The following is a 25459-nucleotide window of genomic DNA, read 5'->3' as shown; positions in this document are numbered from 1 at the left end:
CCTTGAAATATGAAACACCTTTCACAAATCAAAGGATATTGTGTGGCAAATAAAAGCATCTAAACCACCAAGGACAGAGAGGGACACTGGTTTAACACTATACACGTTTTGGGCATGTTTAATCAAAGAAACAGATTCAGTTGCTATCTTTGACTAACTCTCATTCTGACTGATAATTTGTAGTGTCATTTTTACATCAGCTCTATTTATGGTAAACATAAAGCTGAATTGATGATTAATTTGAGCCTGTACCATATTGTTCATGAAATGTACCAACATAGACTATGCGCCTTGCTTTCTTGGTGACACCGAACCTCAGAGCAGTTATAGCATTATAGATCTAGGACATCAGCTCTAGGAGGTCTAGGAGGTCCCTATTGGCTTTCCTGCCTTTTCTATGTCAAGATAATCAGGCTTGATCTAGTGCCGAATGAGACTGAGAAAATGAAGACAGAGACCAGTCCAACAGCACCCAGAATGGGACCTGCCTCATCATGGTACATGTTTTCTTATTGTTCTCTCAAGCCAAATAACAGGACAACAGTACATAACAGAAACACCTTAATTAAATTTGACTCTCTGGCAGGGATGGCTAAATTTAGACATTGTGAATGTGGGTATGTATTACACAGTTTTCTTAGGTTATGACTAATCTATCTTTCTGGAAGTGTGCTAAAATATCTTTTTAAATGTTTTGTATTCTGTGGTAATTATATAAATTAGCTGTCCCCTGTACTTTTGAATGCTGTTATGGTTTTTAATAAAAAATCACAGCTTTTAAGATAGTGATAAAGAACATTTACCTGTTCAACCAATCAGATTCCAGCTTTACCTCCGTGATGCCAAATAGCCTAGATTTATTGATCACTTGCATCAGGTGCATTGATTTTCAGACATGCTGTATAAAATCAGTACTAAATTACTGAATTACTAAGGAATAACCATTCAGAAAACCGCAGAGCACAAAAACATTAAAGCTGAAGTTTGTAACTTTTTCAGTGTTTAAATACTTCCTATCCCATCTTAATATGCAGAGACAATTATAAGTAAGTCATTCAGAGGTTCATTTTCTCTAAAACTGTAAAGGCTTTGTCTCTGTGGCACTATACAATTCCTGTGTTTGTTTAGAGCGACACGCTTAGACCCGCCCCAACAATGTTACTCAAACAATGGCTTGAGTTGGGGGACTATCTGATGGTTCGAAAAACAGCAGGTTGTCAGCGTAATCGGAAAGCTGTTTTGAAAACCACGTTTATTTTTGTAATTCCATTCGGTGGCGCTAGTGTCGCAAAAATTACATACTTCAGCTTTGAGAGACTGGACAAGACCATTTTGGGCATGCTCAGAAAACTGAAAAATTCATGAAAGCACATTAATAAAAACGTCACACGGGAACACTTTAAAAACATTAGCATTGTGAATGAGAGATATAAGATCTCAGCCCCAACAAATTTAGACTCAACACATTCTCTCCCGTTAAAAGTTCTGCTACAGAGGAACCCAGTTAAGAGCAATTCTAAGCTCAAACAACTAAAACGTACCATGGTATTACCATGTTATTTGGACATGGTACCATGGTAATGCCATTTTTTGGACACTGTCATGATGGTAATACCATTGTTTTCTCTGAAGTACCATATAAATACCATGGGATATGAATATGGTAATCATGTATACACTGGTCAGTAGCATGGGGTCATGTGATACCAACAAAATATGGTACCACCACCACCAGTTATTTTATGTAAGGGACAGTAAAGGGGTGGTCACACTACACTTCACGCTCCATTCACTCCCATCCGGCATGAAACAGAAGTTGCGACCGACTACTTCCGTATTGTGACGTATTTCTGAGTGAAACAGCTTATTGAACAAAAAAAAATGTAGGGTAGGATTTGAGTTTATCCATTGGTTGTTGATTGGATTGTGAAAATATGGGCGTTGCATAGCGGAACGGAAGCAGATCTGAATGCAAGTTTGCAGTGATCACACACATCCCAACCACCGTGCTGCTCGAGACAGAGCCGGTTATCGGTGAAATTGAGCGGCGATCTCAACACATTTATGATCAAACTGACAACATATACATACAAGCAAGTTTTTGTTTAAGAAGAGACTGTAGCTATTGAAAAATGAGTGAGTAAAAGATAACCATATTTTAACATTTTGAATCACAATACACTAAATATAATGGAAAAAACACTTACTCATGCTGTGCATCCCAAGATAACTGCATTCAAAAATATAAATAAACTCCAGAGGTATCTGAAGCATTGTATTCACTAGTGATCATCTCAACAATTCAGGCGTGAAATGTCTCGAACACAACCGTGAATTCGCCGTTATTCCTCCTCGTTCTAAATGTAAATTCAAGCCAGCTGACCTGTAACCAAGGAAGTTTGGGTTAAGGAACGATAGTTTTGAAGGAAAACCGATGAAAATACACCATGCCATCTTCACCAACATGTGATTGATGCTTTGTTCAACTCTTCGCAAGGTTGTGGTATTTATAAGAAAGGGGCAGAGTTTCAGTGGACTAAATGATTGGAGAAGTCCTGCATACGTCACCAGAGAGAAGTCTGTCGTTTCACCGGAAGGTCGAGTTATTACATTTTGATTAAAGATTACGATGTAAAAAAATAAAATAAAAATAAAACATATGCATGGATGAATCGTTCACAATAAGATCAATAACATGCATTTAGAAAATAGATTTTCATTTCATGCCGACTTTAAGTTTGGTGAACTCTTACCTGCGAATCCTTATGACGAGAGGACATGTGACCAATAGAAGATCGAAATGTCAAATGCTGACCTCTTGGCTCATTTCAAAGGATACATATTGCATGATGCAATTCTACAAGGCTCTGTTTCTGTTCATGCAAATGTCACAAGCTTTTCATCTCAATAATGAGTGCCGTCATGCCCAGAAACCTTGACATTGTGCAGCTTTGCAACTTTTTTGGTGACTGTGCACTCTTTCACTGCTGTGCCTTTGTTAAATTCAGGGAGACCTCATAAATACACGGACCATCTGTGAAAGTCAAAGACTGTACGCTAGCAGAAAGGCTTTGCTCATCTGTCTTGCTAATGTGCGAGTGACTTCAAACCCTCCCTCACTGGAGTAAGAAAGAATAATGCCATGCCCCTCTGGTGAATTTTATTTTCAACAGCACACCTGCCTGGCCCCCAGAGACAAGATTGTAGTTTAATCAGTGTTGGGGAAGCTACTTTGAAACTGTAGTTTGACAAGCTGCAAGCTACTTGTAATTTTAAGTAGTTAAGCTACAGTCAAGCTACTCTTTTGAAAAAGAAGTTAGCTACACTACAAGTTACTAATAAAAAGTAGCTAGCTACATTAAAGTTACTTAATGAGGCAATTTTTTTTTAATGTTACTATCAAACCAATAATATTAATAACAAAATTTACACTAATGACATTTGTTAATTAATGTATTAATTAAATACATTTAATGTGTTTAATTAAATATATTAATGAATAGTAACATTAATACAGTTAATAATGGCCATAAAATAAAATACGACAGTATAAAATAAAAACAAAAAAGATCAGACACCATTAAAAATTCATTTTATACTATACTTCACACTTTTCAGTCCTGCTGTGGCCAGGTGTAGCCTACTTCCCTAAAGATCACATTTTTATGACAAACTCTCCGTTGGCTGGCATTTTTTGTTCTTGCCACATAATATTTAGTGTGGATAATATGTGAATAAAGACTCAGGGCTTGTTTCTCCCCTAACCTGGGTTCATGCTCATTGTATTTTCTGACTTTTTTGCCATTGACATGCAAGTGCCAGCTTTACAGGTCACATACAGAGGTTGCTCTACAAATATTTATTCGCTTTGTTCAGGTCCAAAAAAAGTGGATGTATGGTCGTTATAGATTGCTGCATAATAATACATGCCATAAATTATTTCTTTTACCAATCATTTTATTTATTTTACATGAATATAACAGTTAATTAAATGCTAAGAAATGGAGAAATCAAATAGTTCTGCATGATAGTGATTATTATAATAATATATACTGTATATTTATAAATATTATAATAATAATTCACTTGCTGCTCCCAATAACGCACAGATGATGAGAAGTGAAATAAACATATTTAGAACAGAAACAAAATCCCTCAAAAGGCAATAAAACTTTCTGAATTATTTTATTTAAAATAGTAAAGGTAAATATGCTGTTGTGTGATCTATTAAGAACAAAGTGTCTGAAACATTCTTTGTTACACAGAAGAATAAAATGGTGTTCTTTTATCATTTTCAGATTTACCTGCCCCTGTACGTCTTGTAAAGGTAAACAAACTGTGGTTGCTCACTTTACGTAACCATCAGACAATCTCTTCTTATCCAAGTGAGCTGTATTAAGCTCTCAATAGATGGTGGTAATTCACTATTTTTGTTTGTGATCTGCTATTACAAAAGAAGAAGAAGACGCTGCCTGTTTCTGATCAGCAGACAGAAATATGCTGCCAGATCGTCGGAAGTTTTGCCGGTAAAAGTTTGGCTTCTACACAATAAGGAAGGCTATTAGTTATAATTTGACCAACATGATGTAGCGTTTGGTCACGCTACACTGCTACTTGCTTGAAAAAGTAGTTAGCTACTGGAAAAGCTACTCTGTTTTAAAAGCAGCTGAGCTACTGTCAAGCTACTGAAAAATGTAGTTAAATTAGTAGCATCACTACGTATAGTTAGCTACTCCCCAACACTGAGTTTAATGGCACAATGTTTCTTGCTACCCACAGCCAATGAGAAAAGAGCAGTAGCTGGTACTGTGCTGATGTTAACAGTTAACCATGGGATGGTGAGACCCAGTGCCTCTTTGTTGTAAACTGGAGGATGATTCTATCATGACATTGGGCATCCAGATGGACTCATCAACATTCTGTAATGAGCCAAACCTCTTTGGCAAGGCCTGATAAACAGCATAACACAGAGAAATTCAGTACTAGCAGGGTTCAAAATGAACTATTTGCCACACCTGACAATAACAACATTTTCATACTTTGCATTATCGCCATTCAAATTTTAATTTTAACTCTGTGACCAGTGATGTAACCTCAGGCAGTCCAGAGTGTGCAACAATGGGGCCTGGGGAGAGAGGGTGTCCTGCAATGGCCACCCGAAAAGGAACGATAGAGACAACAGAGGCCCCTCAAATTAGCGACAATCTGCTCAGGTCATTGAGTCACTCACAGCGCCATATATGAGATGAGTCTTCATCTCACAAATCTCTCTCATTTGCCACAAAAACTTGAAAAAATCCTATAGTGATTTTGTTCCTCGTATTTTCGTTTTGGTGGCTTAATGCAAGAAATATTCTACATATGTCACCAAAATCATCAGTATGGATGTAGCTCTGAATGAAGTTATGGCCAACTGGTGAGTAACTATTAAATTTACACACTAAAGCCTATTTTTATCTGAATGTTAATTTTGGACTCTGCACACTAGGTATATGAATTAAAGCTGCAGTGGTTTTCTCATGAAAAAGATGATTCATGGAGAGACCATAAGAAAGACTTGGAGGGTGTTTTGTTGTCTTGCAGTGATTCATGAGGAGAAAGATCCGAATTGGAATGATTCATTGATCTCTATGTTGCCAGAAACATAACACTTGTCAGATTATTTGGTGTCATCGCACCCCAAAATGGCCTAGACTTTTTCTAAGGAGCACAGAAGCGAAAAAGAAATAGGAGACAATGTGGAGGCCTAGCCAAATGGGAAGAATGACAAGCTAAACAAGAAGAAATGTAAAGTGTAAAGAAATGGGAGCAAGGAAACACATGTTGGCGCCGAGTATGGCTGCTGCGTTGCGAGCTCCGACACAACATAGCAATGTTTTGTTTGTTTTGTTTACAATTCTTATGTTTTTTGTCTTGGATGTTGTCTGCCTTATTGTCTACGACAGACAAACACTTTTGGACATTGGTTCAGCGATCTCACACTGAAAACCGGACTTCACATTCCTCAATGCCGACCCGCTGTTTACAAACATGCAAGCAGAGCCCTTTGTCTGGGCAGCACGGCCGCGGAAACGCAGGAGGAAAAGGGGAAACAGAGCCGGCGTTCTCATCAGAGTAAGACGCCGCGCAAATCGACCCCCGCTACCCACTATTCTACTGGCAAATGTTCAGTCTCTGGATAACAAGCTCTGCGAGCTGAAAGCGCGGATCTCTTTCCAACGAGAGACGAGGGACTGCTGCATTATCTGCCTTACAGAAACTTGGATGTCTGAGGAGATTCCAGACTCAGCCATTGAACCCGCGGGGTTCTCCATGCACCGAGCGGACAGAACGAAAGACCTCTCAGGTAAAACTAGAGGAGGTGGTGTATGTTTTATGATCAACAAATCCTGGTGTGATCAGAGGAACGGACATTCCATCAAGTCTTTCTGTTCTCCTGATCTGGAATTTCTTATGCTTCTGTGTCGACCATTCTGGCTACCGAGGGAATTCACAGCAGTCATTATCACTGCTGTGTACATTCCGCCACAAGCCGACACAGACCGGGCACTCAAGGAACTGTATGGGATTATAAGTGAGCAGGAAACCGCGCACCCTGAGGCCGCGTTCATTGTGACTGGGGACTTTAATAAAGTCAGTTTAAAATCAGTCGCACCAAAATATCACCAGCTCATTAGTTTCAACACACGAGGGGACCGGGTTTTGGATCATTGCTACTCTCCGTTCCGGGATGGCTACAAATCCCTGCCCCGCCCACCATTTGGCAAATCGGACCACTCTTCCATTCTGCTTCTGCCCGCTTACAGGCAGAAATTGAAACAGGAAGCACCCACCCTCAGAGCAATCCAGTGCTGGTCGGACCAATCAGATTCTATGCTACAAGACTGTTTTGATCACACGGACTAGGAGATGTTCTGGTCCGCCTCTGATGACGACATCTAGCTTTATGCTGATAGCGTAATGTGTTTCATCAGAACGTGCGTAGAGGAAGTGATTCCGACCAGAACTGTACGAATCTATCCGAATCAGAAGCCATGGATCAATAGCGATGTTCACGCGGCACTTAATGTGCGGACCTCCGCTTTTAATTCCGGGAACGCGGAGGAGCATAAACAAGGCAGTTATGCCCTCCGAAAAACTATCAAAACAGCAAAACGCCAGTACAGGAGCAAGATTGAAGGACAGTTTAACACCACCAACTCTAGAAGCATGTGGCAGGGAATTAACATCATCACGGACTTTAAAGGGAATAAAAACTCCGCCATGAACACCGCTGCCTCTCTACCGGATGAGCTAAATACTTTTTATGCTCGTTTCGAGGGAAATAACACCGCCCTCGCGGAGAGAGCTCTCGCTGCTGAAGCTACAGAGGTTAGTTCACTCTCCGTCTCTGTAGCGGATGTAACCCGATCCTTCCGACAGGTGAATATCCGCAAAGCCGCGGGCCCAGACGGCATTCCGGGCTGCGTCATCAGAGCGTGTGCGAACCAGCTGGCTGGTGTTTTTACAGACATTTTCAACCTTTCCCTCTCTTTGTCTGTAGTCCCCACATGCTTTAAAACATCCACCATTGTGCCTGTACCAAAACAATCAAAAATAACTTGTTTAAATGACTGGCGTCCTGTTGCTCTGACCCCCATCATCAGCAAATGCTTTGAGAGACTAATCAGAGATTACATCTGCTCTGTCTTGCCACTCAATCTTGACCCGTTGCAGTTTGCTTACCGCAACAACCGCTCCACTGATGATGCCATTGCATCTACAATACACACTGCTCTCTCCCACCTGGAAAAAAAGAACACTTATGTGAGAATGTTGTTTGTAGACTACAGCTCAGCATTCAACACCATAGTGCCCTCCAAGCTAGATGAGAAACTCCGGGCTCTGGGCTTAAACAGCTTGCTGTGCAGCTGGATCCTGGACTTCCTGTCAAGCAGACGCCAGGTGGTTAGAATAGGCAGCAACATCTCCTCATCACTGACCCTCAACACTGGAGCCCTACAGGGCTGTGTTCTCAGCCCACTACTGTATTCCTTGTACACACATGACTGTGTGGCAACACATAGCTCCAATGCCATCATTAAGTTTGCTGATGACACGACGGTGGTAGGTCTGATCACTGACAATGATGAAACAGCCTACAGAGAGGAGGTAAACACTCTGACACACTGGTGTCAGGAGCACAACCTCTCCCTCAACGTCAGTAAGACAAAGGAGCTTGTGGTGGACTTCAGAAGAAAAGACAGAGAACACAGTCCCATCACCATCAATGGAGCACCAGTGGAGAGAGTCAGCAGCTTCAAGTTCCTGGGTGTCCACATCACTGAGGAACTCACATGGTCCATCCACACTGAAGTCGTTGTGAAGAAGGCTCATCAGCACCTCTTCTTCCTGAGACGGCTGAGGAAGTTTGGAATGAACCGCCACATCCTCACACGGTTCTACACCTGCACTGTGGAGAGCATCCTGACTGGCTGTATCTCCGCCTGGTACGGCAATAGCACCGCCCACAACCTCAAAGCACTGCAAAGGGTGGTGCGAACTGCCAAACACATCATCGGAGGTGAGCTTCCCTCCCTCCAGGAAATATATACAAGGCGGTGTGTGAAAAAAGCTCAGAGGATCATCAGAGACTCCAGCCACCCGAGCCATGGGCTGTTCTCACTGCTACCATCAGGTAGGCGGTATCGCAGCATCAGGACCCGCACCAGCCGACTCCATGATAGCTTCTTCCCCCAAGCAATCAGACTTTTGAACTTTTGATCTCCCACAATCAAAATACATCAGCCCTGCACTTTATTACTCTTTTATCTCACACCGGACTATCATAAATTATATTACTATTATTATATTATGTCTCTCTTAACAACTGACTATCAACCAACAGCCTGAATGTCAATACAGTACAATACTGTACATTCTATATATATATATATATATATATATATATATATATATATATATATATATATATATATATATATATACTTTTTTTAATATATATTTTAATTTTTAATTTTTATTGAATAATGTGTATCTATATAGTAAAAAACAAAAACAAAAACAGCGTATTGTATACTGTACAGTGTATGTTATTATTTGTATATTGTTGAGTGTAATTATGTGTATAACAGATGTTTAAATTGTGTTGTGTTAATTTGATGTTTTAAGTTGAGTGTAATTATGTGTATAACAGATGTTTAAATTGTGTTGTGTTAATTTGATGTTTTAAGTTGAGTGTAATTATGTGTATAACAGATGTTTAAATTGTGTTGTGTTAATTTGATGTTATTGTAAATTGGTATATGTCTCATCACTGTCACGACTGCTATGTTGATCGGAACTGCACCCAAGAATTTCACACACCATTGCACTTGTGTATATGGCTGTGTGACAATAAAGTGATTTGATTTGATTTGATTTGATTTGATTTGTATGATGATGCTCATGCTCAAGGACACATTCTTTATACATGTTTAGACATTATTAGACCTGCATTTCACATATAACCAATTTTCTATTCACTTTCAGCTTGATTTGTGATTTAAACATGTCACTAACCTTTGACTGTTTCTTTCTTTGGAAGTAATTGCTTTGCACATCTAGTTAGTGGTTCTGTTAAAAAAAATGCTTTTCTGAAATATATCAGCAACTCATCTTAAAGAATGATAACCAAGGCTCAGTAAATGGCTTTGAGAATAACAGCACTTAATAACCTTACAATGTTGTAAGCATTTTTAATCTCAAGCATAAATGTCCCTACTACCTGACAGATATATTAGCTATAAATAGCTGTCCTGAGAAATTACACCCGTCTCTGGGACAACCAGACGCTCTGTAAACAGCAAAAAAGAGTCAGGGGAGCAACACATGCTTTTTCAGCCATTCAGAAACACTCTGAGCCTGTCAATCATATTATACGTTTGTGTTTTCTGACAACGGGTTTGTTGACATGACTTTGAAGGGCGGGGTTTTAGAGAGAGAGGTGTTTAGTTAACTAAATCACCTTTAACAATTTCCATCTTCATGACACAAACAGCTAAGCTCTACTTCTGTTTTCCATGAATAATATTGTTTGTTCTATCGACTATTCAAAGTAACAAAAACATTTATTGAAAATGAATGTTGAAAGCAAAGTGATTAATTACATTCAACCTTTTTGTTTTGAATGTATTTGATGGGTTTCCCTGATTGTAAGAGATGATTGCACCACAAAACCCCATTTCGAACAATAGAATCCATCCCATTTATGTCGGTGTTTAATAAGCAAGAAAATATTTATGTAAGCTGTTCCTGCTTGTGACATGACAGAAGCATGGCAGTGTCAACCAACATCAGTTGTCAAATTCGGGGACAAGATTGCTAGTAGTCTGGGCCTCGTTTCCCAATAAAGATTGATCTTAGCGGTTAAGAGCATTGTCCAAGATACATTTTACGAATGTTGTTATTTTTACGTGCGTTTCCCAAAGCTGCACTTAACACGAACATGCAAGGCTGCGCTTTAGGTGGTACTTAAGTGAGTTACTGTCTGTGCTGAAATGTGACAGTGTTGTGTTGCTCGTCATTGTAGCTACATTACATATGTGCATAATTTTATAAATACTTATAGTTTACCTAGCTGGGAAATATTTACAATTATTTTCTTAAATATTCAGCGCAAATAACTATATAATTCAATTTCGTTTTTTGATCATTTTGTGCAGAACAATCTATTACCTTTAAATAATCACTGCTTTGTCAATCAGATGTGTGTTTGCTATGTGTCATTTTCACAAATTCTGTGGGTTGTGGTGCAATTGCTTTCATGGTCAGTAAAGACACATGTTAATAGACTACGGTTAGCCACTTGTTAGAGGCCTTGTGAATGGTCCTGCCAATGTTCAAGCGCCTATTGAATATAATAAGGTTTACTATGTTGTCAGTGAAATACAATGTAGGAGGCTGGAAGCTGTGCATTAGGAACATTCACCAATCAAGCAGAGGTCTGTTCTTTTCTCCCCAAAGTGATAACGGTATATGTTGCACAACACTGTGGTGCGGGTGAGATCGCCTTTGGGTGTCAGTGAGAGAAGGTAAGGATGGTGAGCCAAGACATGTGCAATATAGCCTATGTCCAGTTTGTTGTTACCATTGTTGTCACCAACTACATTGCTGCACAATTCAGTGCAATTTATTTTCTTATTAGTCCATTTGTCTATTCATTCATTTATCTATTTTATGCATTTTATTTTTAATTGTTGTTTAATACAAAAATGTATAAAACTTAAAAGTAGCAGATATTAAATTCTCATTGTAATCTGCATAAAGTATCCATCATAATATAATTACTGTATTAAGATTATTTTTTGTAATTTCATGATTGTCCTGCAGGTGACTGCATAAGTCTGAATCCTTACATTGCTCTTAGCACTCTACGATTACTCAAAGAGCACTCATAAATCTACAACCATTTTCAAGTACTACTTAAGTTACCACTGATTTGGGAAATGGGCCGTATGAATTGTAAGATGGATTCTACAATCTACTTAGACTTTTTGGGAAATAAGGCCCTGAAAGCTTCACTCCCAATGTGCTCCTCCAGACAATATACACACACTCCTGGTATTCTTTTTGAAATGTGCAACCCAGAAACTGACCTCTGATTCTGAGAGTTCATTGAACAATGATGTGCAATGTTCAGAAATTGCCTCGCTTTCATACACGGGCTTCTCATAAATCCTTAATGAGCAGGTTGTACTTAATTCAGCACTGTTTTAGATTCTCTTGGTGTAGCATATTTCTGAGATGTTGATTAAATAAATGTGTTTAAATGCACAAAATGCATCTTTAATAATAATAGCCAGTTCTGTTGTGTAAGTAAGTGCCTTACTGTAAACACGATTTTTGCTCTTTTTTTTTTTTTTTTTTTAAAGAGGGAATAAACGAGGGACAGGTCGATTATTAATCAAGAAGAAATTTTTTTGTGGTAATCAACAATATGCCACAAATGCTGTCAATCGAGCTTAACTTTAACATTCCTTTAAAGACATGAATGCAAATGGAGACAATCTTTCAGTTACATCATATTAGTTCATATCCTACAGTGGTGGCCAAAAATATTGGCACCCTTGGTAAATATGAGAAAAGAAGGCTGTGAAAAATATATCCTTATTGTTCATCCTTTTGGTCTTTCATTCAAAATATTCACAAAAATCTATACTCAAATAGATATCAAACAATTCCAAACACAACACGAGTTTTTATTTTAAAAAAAAATAATATATATTTTTGTCAAATATATGTGTGGCACAATTATTGGCTGCCTTTTATTCAATACTTTTTGCAACCTCCCTTTGCCAAGATAACAGCTCTGCGTCTTCTCCTATAATGACAAATGAGGTTGGAGAATACTTGGTAAGTGATCTGAGACCATTCCTCCATACAGAATCTCTCTTGATCCTTCAAATTCAGAGGTCCATGCTGGTGGACTCTCCTCTTCAGTTCACCACACAGGTTTTCTATGGGGTTCAGGTCAGGGGACTGGGATGGCCATGGCAGAACCTTGATTTTGTGGTCAGTGAACTATTTTTGTGGTGATTTTGATGTGTGTTTTGGATCATTGTCCTGTTGGAATACCCAACCACAGCCCATTTTAAGCTTTCTGGCAGAGGCAATCAGGTTTTGATTTTTTATCTGTTGGTATTTGATAGAGTCCATGATGCCATGTATCTGAACAAGATGTCCAGGCATAAAAACAGCCCCACAGCATTAAAGATCCACCACCATATTTAACTGTGGGCATGAGGTACTTTTCCATATGGCTACCCCTCTGTGTGCATGGAAACCTCTATTTTTGTTTCTTTTGACCATAGATCCTGGTCCCATTTGAAGTTCCAGTAGTGTCTGGCAAACTGAAGACGCTTGAGTTTGTTGTTGGATGAGAGCAGAGGCTTTTTTTCTTGAAACCCTCCCAAACAACTTGTTGTGAATAGGAGATGTCTGATTGTAGTTTTAGAGACTTTCTGACCCCAAGACCCAACTAATTCCTGCAATTCTCCAGCTGTGATCCTTGGAGAATTTTTGGCCACTCGAAACATCCAACATCTCCAGTTGATTGGCACTTCTTAGTTATTGCCATGATGGTGAAAATGGGTATTTTTAATGCTTTAGCTATTTTCTTATAGCCACATCCCATTTTGTGAAGCTCAACAACCTTTTGCTGCACATAATAACTTTATTCTTTGGTCTTACCCATTGTGATGAATTACTAGAGAATTTGGCCTGTGTGTTACCTCATATTTATTCACATGTGAAACAGGAAGTCATGGCTGAACAATTTCATGTTCCTTGTCACCCAGGTGTACTAAAAAATTTAAAATATGAATGGAAATATACTTCAGATATATTTTACTCATAAGAATTTCTAGGGGTGCCAGTAATTGTGGCAAATGTGTATATAGAAAAATATATATTTAATTACTTCAATTACTTCAATTAAAGTTTAGATTTTTGTGAATATTTTGAATGAAAGATCAAAAGGATAGACAATAAAGACATATTTTTCACAGCCGCCTTTGCTCATATTTACCAAGGGTGCCAGTATTTTTGGCCACAACTGTAGGTGAGAATTGTCAGGTCTAAATGTAATTTACACTTTGAATAACAACAAAGACCATCCGAAAGCCTATGGTGAGCTCAACCATAAGCTTCATTCACATCTTCATGAACAACTTAATTTTAGGACACTTCCAATTCTTATAGCTTCACACCAAAAAAAAAAAAAAAATTTGTCTCATGGGGTACAGTTTGCTATGTGAAGCGTTCTGACCTTGGATTGCATGTATGTGGGCAACTTTCCTGTTCAGAAGTGCTCTTTCCCTTAGATTTCATTAACAAAAGACAATTCCAGTTACGTAAACCACAAGGAATCAAGTAGCCTTCAAAAACCTAAGGAGAAAGTTAGGACAACCATTAATTGGAGACCTTAAGACTTGGTTCGGCTAAATAATGATGCTAATAGGCTTTGCTGCTACTGAAGAAGGGAACTGAAAACAACAGACTGCACAGGGCATTCACAAAGCCCTAGAATTCTTCAGACTTTTGATCGTCAAAAACGGGTCCTCCACATGTATGGTGCCAGCTCATTACCAGCTCTCCGCCCAGTCATTATATTCTCATAAACAGTCGACAACTATTAATCAGGATAAGGTCACCCTGCAGAAATAAGTAGTCCCCTTGACTGATACATTTAGACATTCTCACAGCTACATATAGTATTTCCTGAAGGGGTCAGTTACAGGTTTTCTGTAATGTATATTCTCAGGTTTACCATCAACATAGAGATAAGAACAGTGCCTTTTATCTGAGTTTTTGCAGTGTTATTGAATTGAACATCGCTTGGTTTCGCATAACTAAAACAAACATGCATCCCTGCCACAGGAAAGAGTCAATGCAATGCTCTCTCTCTCTCTCTCTCTCTCTCTCTCACACTTTTTCTCACTGTGCCATCATCAGTGCACATTTTTTTGCGTGCTGAGGCATGAATCAATAATTTCACATAAATAGATTGTTTCTCTTCTGCGAGTTGTTTATCATTCTGGGCTGGTAAATGTGTTTGTGCCACCATAATTATTCCTTCATGTAATATTTTCAATGCTCTCCGTTAATTTTTGATAAAATGGCACATGAAGCCACTGTAAGGCAATCAACAAGAGTAATTAGAGCAAGTAGTCTTGTGTCTCCATACACAAATAAAAAAAAATTAAACACAAATTGCTTCATATTCATATCACCCTGCAATTACTTGGAAGTCCTACAGCCATAACAAGTCTCAAGGGCATGAAGGGCATGGCTGAAAGTTGAACAGAGCCTCTGTTCAACTTTTGTCCATTTTTGTCCAATGACGTCCAAAAATGACCCATAGAATGTAAAAGTAATTTGTGGCATCCTACCCACTCATTACATTATAAAAATCATTTTCAGTATTTTGTATTGTTTTCCAGTAAAAATAAACATCTTAAAAGCCAGATATATTAACTTGAGAAGCAAAATGACAAGATATTGAGTCTTGTTTTGGGAGAAAACTTATAAAATGTTGAGAGGTTTATGCTTAAAACAAGAAAAAGCTATTGGCTAATGGGATTAGAAAAATAACTTTATTCAAACCCAATTTTGAGCTATTGGCAAATATGTTTTTTTCTTGATTTAAGCATGAACCATTATGTAATTTTGCTTTAAGGATGTTTATGTATTTTTACTGGAAAACAAGACAAAATACTGATTAAGAAAAATATTTTTTGTGTACTCATCACAGTTCTAAATTGTGCTTTTTCACAGCTAAGCTGATGATAGGGAAGGCAAGCCACACACACACACACACACACACACACACAAAATAATAAATAAATAAATAAGAAAGAAAGAAAGAAAGAATGATTTATGATTGTTTTACAGTAAAAATGCAAAATCCAGTTAACAAGCATTTGATTGGCTGCGGTGTATTCTTCTTAGCTCTGCCTTCAGATGTTGAAAGTAAAGAGTTTTGAGCACCTGAAAGTGCTCTGCAGTGGATTCTGGAGTTTAACATTTGCATTTAACATGCCGCCGAAGAACAAAGGAAAACTAATATATATATATATATATATATATATATAAAGGAATTTACGCAAAACCTGTCCTTTAAATTGTTCTCCCTTGGTTTTGTGAGTGACAATGGTTTCTGTACTGCAGTGGCAAGCATCTCATTATCAAGATTACTTGGGCTGTTCAATGAAATCTAGCCCAAAGACACTCGTGGAATAGGCAATGGTGCCACATAACAAGGGTTCAGTGAGTCAGATTCACAAGGATGGCTGCGGGCAGCAAAGCCAGTTGAGAACACTTTACTGACCACAATGAGCATCAGCACAAGGACATCAAGATGTCCTGCTGATTGCAGGGAACTCTGTCTCATCCCCCAGCAAGGAAACTCAATGTGAACTGAAATGTCTGAGTTGGGGAGTCAGATCTTGTATGTTGCCCAAGATCATGTAGAACATCACCCCACAACTGATTGTTAGGGATATGTTTTTTCTTTCATTGAATAGATCAACCCAACTCTGCTGGAAAAACAAAAACAAAAACAGCTTAGCCTAAGTTGATTTGCTGGTTTTAGCTGATTTGTTCTCCCATTCTTGCAAGCAGGTGTTTAGCTAGTTTTGCATTTACATCTAGCCCTTGAAGTGGAAATGGTTAACAAATTGTTAAGGATATACAAATTTGGCTTGCTTTCCATAAAGGAGGGGCTCAGCATGAGGGGCTTCAGCATTTGTGAATGCGCACAAACTGAGTTTCAAACTCAAGAGTTGAGTGAGCTAACCCCAAAGTGGTATTTAGGAATATTTGTTTTGTATTGTATTGTATTGTTTTGTTTTGTAAATCTAAGCTCTGCCGTAGATTCTAATGGTTTTCATTGGAAACAATGCTTTAATTTGATTGTGTCTAAGTTTATATAAAACATTTGTTCCAACAGTTCTGAAACTTTTTGTTGATTTGATTTTGTTGATTTGTTTGGCTTGTCCAGGTGCACTAATCTTCATCTCAACAGAAGAGGCTCTATACATGAGCCCTCCTTCTGTATAAAATTGGTAAGAAATTATCCCAGATTAGTTGAAGAATGTATTCTGTTTAGCCCCTGAAACGCTCTAATTAGATCAGCAACACAAGTGCTCCCAGCACAGGGAGAAAATTCAAATGAACAGGAGAGTCTGCCACATATGTAGAGTTTAATTCTATGTGCTGCATGACGTAGTGCTACAGCTGCTAATTGGCATAAATGACCATATTGAATAATTTTTTCAGGTTTATAAAACTTGATATGCAATCTCTCACAGCACTTCACTTCAATACCCTTTGTTAGAGCCAGCTGTGACTGTAGAGCACTTTGGATTGACGTGTTCAGGTCAGCTGTTTGTATGTGGACGCATTGGGTAATATATACATGAGAAGCACCTCTCAGAGTATCAAGGCAGTTCCAGCTCTGTTGGGAGATCGGTACAGCTGCTGATGTATCCGTCATAAACATTTAAAGGTGGCTGGCAGGCATAAAGTCTGACTATGAATTAGGTCCATGAAATTTGATCTCCTTTTCCACTGGCTTTCCACTGTAGTGTGGTCGTAATGTTGCCTAAAAAGGGGGAAGTTATCCAGGGAGGAGGTTCTATGTTTCCATCTAATAGCTTTATACAGTAGATGTCACTGTGTTAGAAAGGTTGAGTTTAGTTTACTGGAGTCTCTGTGAGGACATCTGCTAATGTGCCCCTTCATTTCATGCCCACAATTTATTTTTGGGGATAGACCCTTCCTGTTCCTCTTCCTGCATGTTCAAAGTCAGACATATAATATTAGATATTCAGTATAGCTGTGTTTTGTTCACATATAATGGCTGTTGGTCTTGAGTCCAGCTGATTCTCAATTTGTGGGCAATCAAAGCTATTCAACATGAATGAACTCTTTGAAGTTGAGGGCAGAACCAGCAAATGGAAAAAGCTCTGGCGGGAGCTGAACTAGAGATGCATCAAACAGCCATGCATTATCCATACTGATGTTACATAATCCAAAGACTATATAGGGTACAAAGAGCATGCACCAGGAGTAGTCCATGTCACAATCATATGGTCTTGTCTACACACAAGACTAATTACAGCCTTTTAACAGTAAATGTAAGTGAAATATGTTAAAATGAATATGTATAAATACATATAAATTAGTAAATAGGTATTATGGTTTACATATGAATGAGAAGTCTGTGCCACATAATTTGGAAATGTGAGACATTGTGCGTGCAGGAGATTATTCATTTACACATAGCCACAAAAGGTGGGAATAATACTGTTAAATTAACTTAGTAATTAATTACTTAAGATATTCTCTTTTTCAGAAAGTGTTACAATGTGGCAATATAAGATGTGATTCTACACAACATGGAATCCATTAGTTCAGCACCACTGATAGCAGCTGATACCAGAAACTAGTGAGAGTATTTTCAATGTAAGCAAGGTAATAACAATATTATATTCGCAACCAGTTAATGGCACCAACCCATTTGACCTCTTGATCTTACCACTCATCACACATACTGTTGATGACGAACACACCTGTAGTTTGAGGACAAAGCAAATAGTGAAAACATGTAGGCAAATTAATGGATAGTCAACTTAAGGTTTTTAAATTGTTGAAGCTGTGGGACTTTTTTTACCTGAACAGTTAATACTTGAATATATCCTATTACTAATACTGTGCATATTAGTACTTAAAGCATTGAACACTGGCATGCAATAGGTTAAGAAACACTTTGATTAACCTCTGTTATGTCATATATATAAAAAATTAAGCAATATTACACAAGCAAGGGTGCTGTTGTTCTGAATACCAGCATAGCTGTGATTCTGCCACGGCATTGTGTCACAGGTAATCATAGCTGTGCTGATCCCAGACCAACAAGTGTGACATTTTATGCAACAAATTAAAAAATAAGTAAATAATATTAAATAACTTACCTTTCAGACAAAAATTGGACAGTTAATTCAGGCATTTTTCGCCAGCAAAAATAGTTCCAAAAGAAGTCAAAGCATCAAGCACATCTCCTACACACTGCTCTCATACTAGGTTTTTGTTTTTGTAAATGACTCATTATTTTTGAACAAATCTTTTAAAGGTGCACACTGTATTTTTCCTTGTTAAAAAAGTTTTACTCTTTAAGAAATTAATTGTGATTTTGAAACATATGTATGTAATCATGTTGATGATTTCCATGAGATAAAGATTCCAGTCATGTCAGTAACCTTAAAAAAGCTGTTTTATTCTACATGGAGAGGGTCCCTTCATGGAGGATGCCATATTAGGATCACATGACCAGTCAAATATTACTTGCTTCATCTCATTAACTACCCTATTTGTACAGCTCCAAAATAAGTCATTTGGAACTCACCATTTTTGTTGAAAATTCAGTTTGAAGCTGTCTATTATGATTGTTCTCCCTCTCATCGGAGGCAGATTTATCCCATTTGGAACACAGCCAAAAATGCCACTTGTGCATTAAAAAGGATAAGATACAGAAGCTGTGTTCTCCAACAGAAACCACTTGTGTTAAAGCGCTTTCTCTACAGCCTTTAAATGCCTGCATTCATGTTTATCTTACGTTACAGAACGCAGCTTTCTGCAAAACCCTGAATAAGTCAGAAGATATATATGGAATAAAATATCAGAATCAGAATCAGAAGTCAGGGAGGTGACCAAGAACCCGATGGTCACTCTGACAGAGCTCCAGCATTTCTCTGTGGAAAGAGGAGAACCTTCCAGAAGAACAACCATCTCTGCAGCACTCCACCAATCAGGCCTGTATGGTAGAGTGGCCAGACAGAAGCCACTCCTCAGTAAAAGGCACATGACAGCCCACCTGGAGTTTGCCAAAAGGCACCTGAAGGACTCTCAGACCATGAGAAACAAAGATTGAACTTTTTGGCTAGTCAGGATCGAGGGAAAGATGAATGCAGCAAAGTATAGAGACATCCTTGATGAAAACCTGCTCCAGAGCGCTCTGGACCTCAGACTGGGGCAAAGGTTCATCTTCCAACAGGACAACGACCCTAAGCACACAGCCAAGATAACAAAGGAGTGGCTCCGGGACAACTCTGTGAATGTCCTTGAGTGGCCCAGCCAGAGCCCAGACTTGAACCCGATTGATCATCTCTGGAGAGATCTGAAAATGGCTGTGCACCGATGCTCCCCATCCAACCTGATGGAGCTTGAGAGGTCCTGCAAAGAAGAATGGGAGAAACTGCCCAAAAATATTTGTGCCAAGCTTGTAGCATCATACTCAAAAAGACTTGAGGCTGTAATTGGTGCCAAAGCTGCTTCAACAAAGTATTGAGCAAAGGCTTTGAATACTTATGTACATGTGATATTTTTTCACTTTTTTATTTTTAATACTTTTGCAAAGATTTCAAACAAACTTCTTTCACGTTGTCATTATGGGGTATTGTTTGTAGAATTTTGAGGAAAATAATGAATTTAATCCATTTTGGAATAAGGCTGAAACATAACAAAATGTGGAAAAAGTGAAGCACTGTGAATACTTTCCGGATGCACTGTACCAATATATAATTCAATGTGGAGTCCTCCCTTCATTCATTCTCTCAGCTGCCTATTCATTGCATGGATGCAAGCTGCACTTAACACCCCCCTCCAGCCCCAGCTTCACACTCATGTGACAGCTTTGCATTTTCGTTTTCTCTAAATCTGTCTTGTTGTTCTGTGCTCTCAGACTACAAACGATTGCCAGTTTGGAATTCCTATTTTCAATGTGTATTGCTCCTTGTTCTTGATTTACCAACTGATTTACAGTACAGTATTTGAAGTTCTATTAAGTGTCTATTTAATCTTTTATACAATGAAAAATTTTAGCATATTGCACTTTCAGAAAAGTTGTATAATGTTGTAATAATTGTACTGGATCTGTTCAGTTACCCCTGGGGGGGGGGGGTTATATTCTGCTCTCCCTGCTTCATCCATGCATGGCTGTATGGATGGGTGGGGAGTTTGCCCAGAACAAAACCATACCGCCAACACCAAAGATGCTAAAATTAAGCACAATCAATAAAGCATTCATTCAGGTATTCAAGTTAGTATTCATTTGATGGAAGTAGTCCTCACTGAATTGACAGAAGCGGCCAAGGGAAAGATCAATGACAATCAGTGCACATATTCTGTCATGTTTTCTGTCAGAACATAAGCAGGAGAATTTTGTCAAACAAATAGCATTCGAGTGCATGATATTTGTTTCTCACCATTGTAATTTCAAAACACCAGTAAACGCACCTATTCTATACATGACATTACAACATATATTTCAGATCTCATTCTGGAAGAAATTACTGCACATGTTTATGTAAAACTAGGGCTGAGTTTTGATACAGATTTCCCAGTTCAATTCGATTCCAATTCACAAGCTCTCCATTTGATTTGATTCTGATTTCGATTCGATTTGATATTGATTCATATGTTTCAGTTATAATGTCCCTTTTGCTTACATATGAAAGAAATTCTCTCCCAGCTAATGATTTTAATTATACAGGGGACGTTTTAACTAGGTACATTATGAAAATATAAATTTAAGTTTGTCATCATTTTGGTCACATTTTGGCTTTTTAAAAACAAATCCATATATTCAATTATTAAATAAGATATTATATTTCATATGTTATATTCTTTTTTCATGTTTATTGTTTAATTTCAGAATTTGTACTATATACAAGTATTTACATTGATTTGTTGAATACTTGCTAAAATGGGTACTGTCTCTTTTACACGAGGAGAGCTTATATAGGGGAAAACATAATGAGTGACAGCTGACACAGCTGATGAACTGAAGGGAGTAATTAGTGATGTCATGGCAACAGGGCAGGCATCCCGCACGTGGCACCTGCAAACAAGAGGAAGAGAAACACACTGGGAAACAAGCAGACACAACACACAGACAAGACAGACAGTCAGGGGATGCACAGTCTGACCCGACAAAAGAACAAAAACAAAAGAAAGGGAGGGAAACCAGAGAGGAGGTTTCAGGAAAGGGGTGGGGTCCGGCGGCCTGGGAGGAGGCCTCAGAGGAGGCCTCAGGAAAGAGGTGGGGTCCGGTGGCCTGGGAGGTGGCTTCAGAAAAGGAGCAGGACAAGGGTCTGACTGGACATGGGCGGCCATTGGGAAGTGGTCAGACTGGACTTGGATGGCTGTAGGACAGTGGTCAGACTGGACTTGGGCGGCCGCTGGATAGAGGTCAGACTGGACATGGGAATCTGCTGGACAGGAGTCAGACTGGACGTGGGTGGTCATTGGGCAGTGGTCAGACTAGACTTGGGCGGCCGCTGGACAGGAGTCAGGCTGTACTCCTCCTACGGTGCCGTGAAGCCTCAGAAGTGCCCAGGGGGAACAGGGCATGGGCTGAGAGGGGTTGTTCGATCTGACGTTCCATCTCTGCAGCAGGTCTTCAATCATGAAAGGCGGTAGACATGGTCCGCCAGATCCCAGAAGGTTAAAACAAAAATCTCGCTTAGCACCTCCGTGCTAAGTGGGTTGTCCAAGCCCGAAAGGAAGAGCTGTTTCAATGGGTCTTGTCAAAGCACCACCAGTGAGGCTCACTGACCAGCATAGCGTAGACAACAAAACCACGACCTTTCTGGGAGCTGGCCATCATGTAGTTGAGCTGGGATGCTTTTTTTGAGAGACCCGTTCCATTCGGGCTGGAGCGGGATCAAAAGAAAAGCCCATTGCCTCTTCTGGGTTCACATAAGGTCAAATCGTTTTGTCATGATTAAGAGAGATTGAGGCTGGACCCAAACACAGAGAGGCAAGGATGTGGGCTTTATTTACAAAACAAAAGTACAAATCAAAACACCCGCGAGGGGGGTTGGAACAGAAACAGAAGAAATAACAAGAACAGGTATAGGAACTGACCATCTGGAGATACACAAGCACAATGATTACAACAAACGATTTGACAAAGGACTCAAACACGAAGAGAGCTTATATAGGGGAAAACATAAAGAGAGACAGGTGACACGGCTGATGAGCTGAAGGGAGTAATTAGCAATGTCATGGCAACAGGGCTAGCATACCGCACGTGGCACCTGCAAACAAGAGGAAGAGAAACACACCGGGAAACAAGCAGACATGACACACAGATGAGACAGACAGACAGTCAGGAGAGGCACAGTTAGACCCGACTGTGACATAGAGAACAGAAATGCTATTAAAAGAGACATTATTCAGTAACAAATGGGTCGCGTGTATCTCGTCTTTGGACACACATTATACACTGAACAACTTACTCCCAACACGCAGTGAAAGGATCTCACTGCTAATTTGGATTGGTTGGATTTCGGATGTGTGTTGGAGCACGGGCAACCCCCCAGTAGCTGTCCCCTTTTTCACCCCTTATGGGTGGGCCTGTTTGTGATATACAGTATATGTTTTACACATTAGTCATATACGGTCTACAAATAGATGACCCTAATTATGAATGCAAAGTCGGTTCATTGAGCTTTAAAAATGGAAAAGGCTTCAGCTCAATTAGGGGAAAGAAAATGCTTGACAAAAAATATTCTTTATCCATTGATTGCAGACAAATGGGTCAAGTGTATCTCATCTTTGGACATGCATTATACATGGAACAACTTACTCCCAACATGCAGTGAAAGGATCTCACTGCTAATTTGGGTTTTTTGGATTTTGGGCGTGTGTTGGAGAGCTGGTATTTGTCACGGGCATCCCCCCAGTAGTTGTCCTCTTTTTCACCCCTTATGGGCAGGCCTGTTTGTGATATACAGTATATGTTTTACACATTAGTCATATACAGTACTGTCTACAAATGGATGACCCTAATTTTGAATGCAAAGTCGATTCATTGAGCTTTAAAAATGGAAAAGGATTCAGCTCAATTATGGGAAAGAAAACGCTTGACAGAAAATATTCTTTATCCATTGACTGCAGCTTCGTATTTTTTTTGCAAAAAGTGTTTATTAAAAGTGAAGACTGATAGAAATTTGGTTCTTTCTGGTTGTTGTATTACACTGGTTTTCATTTTAATCGTTTTAGGGGTTTTCCTCTGTTTTCCTATGTAAACAAGCATAGACCTCTTTAACCGTTGCACAGCTTCTTGCGCTGGAGCCCTGCTGAAAAAAAGTTTCCAGAATTTGGGGCTGTAATGTCCCGTATTTGTCTGGTAGGAGGTTGGTAACTCTACTTAATACTGAGTCTGACTGCTTTTCCACTTACTTAAAAATTTAATGATCTAACTGACCATGTTACTACATAACTAGATCACAAACAAACTCAGAACATTGCGGTCTTTGCTTACGACAATGCTGGAGCTGTTGTGCAAGTCAATGCAGATGATTGAGAAAAAAGGCAATAAGAGATCAGATCACAATATTTCAATGTTTTGAATCGCAATAAACTAAACAAAAGAATAAAGGACACTTATTCGTGCTGTACATCACAAGAAACCTACGAAAAATGTTGCATTAAACATATGCATAAACTCCAGCCACTTTCCTCACATCCAACTGCCGCATGTGCGTTCCATTCAGAAGTGATCATCCCTATGCCCTATTCACTTCAAAGACAATTGCTGTACCCTCATCTGTGATAGCTTCATAGGCCTGAAAGGTGATAACGGTAATTCTGAATGGAAAGTCCCTACAGCATGGCTTGTTCTCCCTTCTAAGTGTCCTGCAAAGGTATCATCTGCGCAGTTGATGCTGATTAGATGTGGGGGGGGGGGGGCATTCTTGTTCTAGAAACCATGTGTTTGGACAAAATTTCTCAGTAGATGTGTGACGGCATGATTTTGCCTGGGTCTTTTTTACAGTCAGGAAGACTGTAGATTTTAAATGCAAATATCTGCTGAAAACAGATTTTCTCAATGTTTAGCAATTGGCTAGCAGAGTATCTTAAAGCTAATAGATATGGGCTAAAACAGCAAAATGTTATTTTGATTTCATTGGGTCTTTAAGAGAACAAATTATTCTCAGTCACTTTCATTGTTTCTGTAGTGAACAACTCGTGTTGTTTAATGAATCACTTGAATCAATGATCCAACGACTTCCTCTCAACATAAATTACGAACATTTGTCACCACCTGTTACTGGAAAGATATGATCTGCAGAAATATAGTATAGGTCTTCTTTGTATGAAATAGTGTACGAAATCAAAGTTATGGATTAATCAAAATCCCCACCAATATTTGGAAAGCCGTGAACGTAGACAAGTGGAGTGATCCAAATAATGCAGCATCTCAGCAAATCTACATTGATGGGATTTATACTGTACAACCAAATGATCTGGCACATTGTTTTATTTTTGTTCCCTTTTTTCCAGCTTAATTCACCTAACACATGTTCTTACATAATGACCTTAAATTGCTTCAATTCAATTAGATTTTTGTTCAATACACTATTGTAACAAGGTTAAAATGGGTAAGGAGGAAGCAGGATCCGGCTGAACAGTCAAAGTACTATTTTAATTTAAACTTAAACAAAAAGACACAAAACATAAACGCACACACGGCAGCTGCGTGTGGCTCTTTCTCTCTCGAACTGCCACATCTCGCTGCACTTATCCCTTTCCTCGGCTGATTAGCCCGATTGGGGGCCGGGAGTGCATTGTCATGGCCCGGCCCCACCCTCCTCCTCATCACAACTATATTTTGCCATGTCTCAGACCAAAAGAATGAATACATTTTCCATTTGCATTAATCTTGCTGGATTACAATGTTTCCCAGCAGACACGAGCAATCAATTTGTTTCTTTTCAAAAACAATAATTGAGGCTGAATTTTGGAACACACTGATATCACAAAAGCATCCAAAGTTAAATCACGAAACAGGACAGTCTAGACAATGGCAGATGACAAAGTCAATCACACAATGGTGACAACAAGAAGTCCT

The 25459-nt window shown here is 39.0% G+C and overlaps 1 protein-coding gene across 3 annotated transcripts in view; it reads left to right on the top strand.

Moving 5' to 3' along the window:
* Nucleotides 1–25459, top strand: part of LOC127448728 (PEX5-related protein-like) — a 137855-nt gene that overhangs the window by 48017 nt on the left and 64379 nt on the right. The gene's annotated exons all lie outside the window — the stretch shown is intronic.

The sequence above is a fragment of the Myxocyprinus asiaticus genome, chromosome 12, assembly GCF_019703515.2.
Source record: "Myxocyprinus asiaticus isolate MX2 ecotype Aquarium Trade chromosome 12, UBuf_Myxa_2, whole genome shotgun sequence".
Classification (NCBI taxonomy): domain Eukaryota; kingdom Metazoa; phylum Chordata; class Actinopteri; order Cypriniformes; family Catostomidae; genus Myxocyprinus; species Myxocyprinus asiaticus.
Note: the sequence above shows the minus strand (reverse complement) of the source record. Positions and strands in the feature narration are given on the sequence as shown.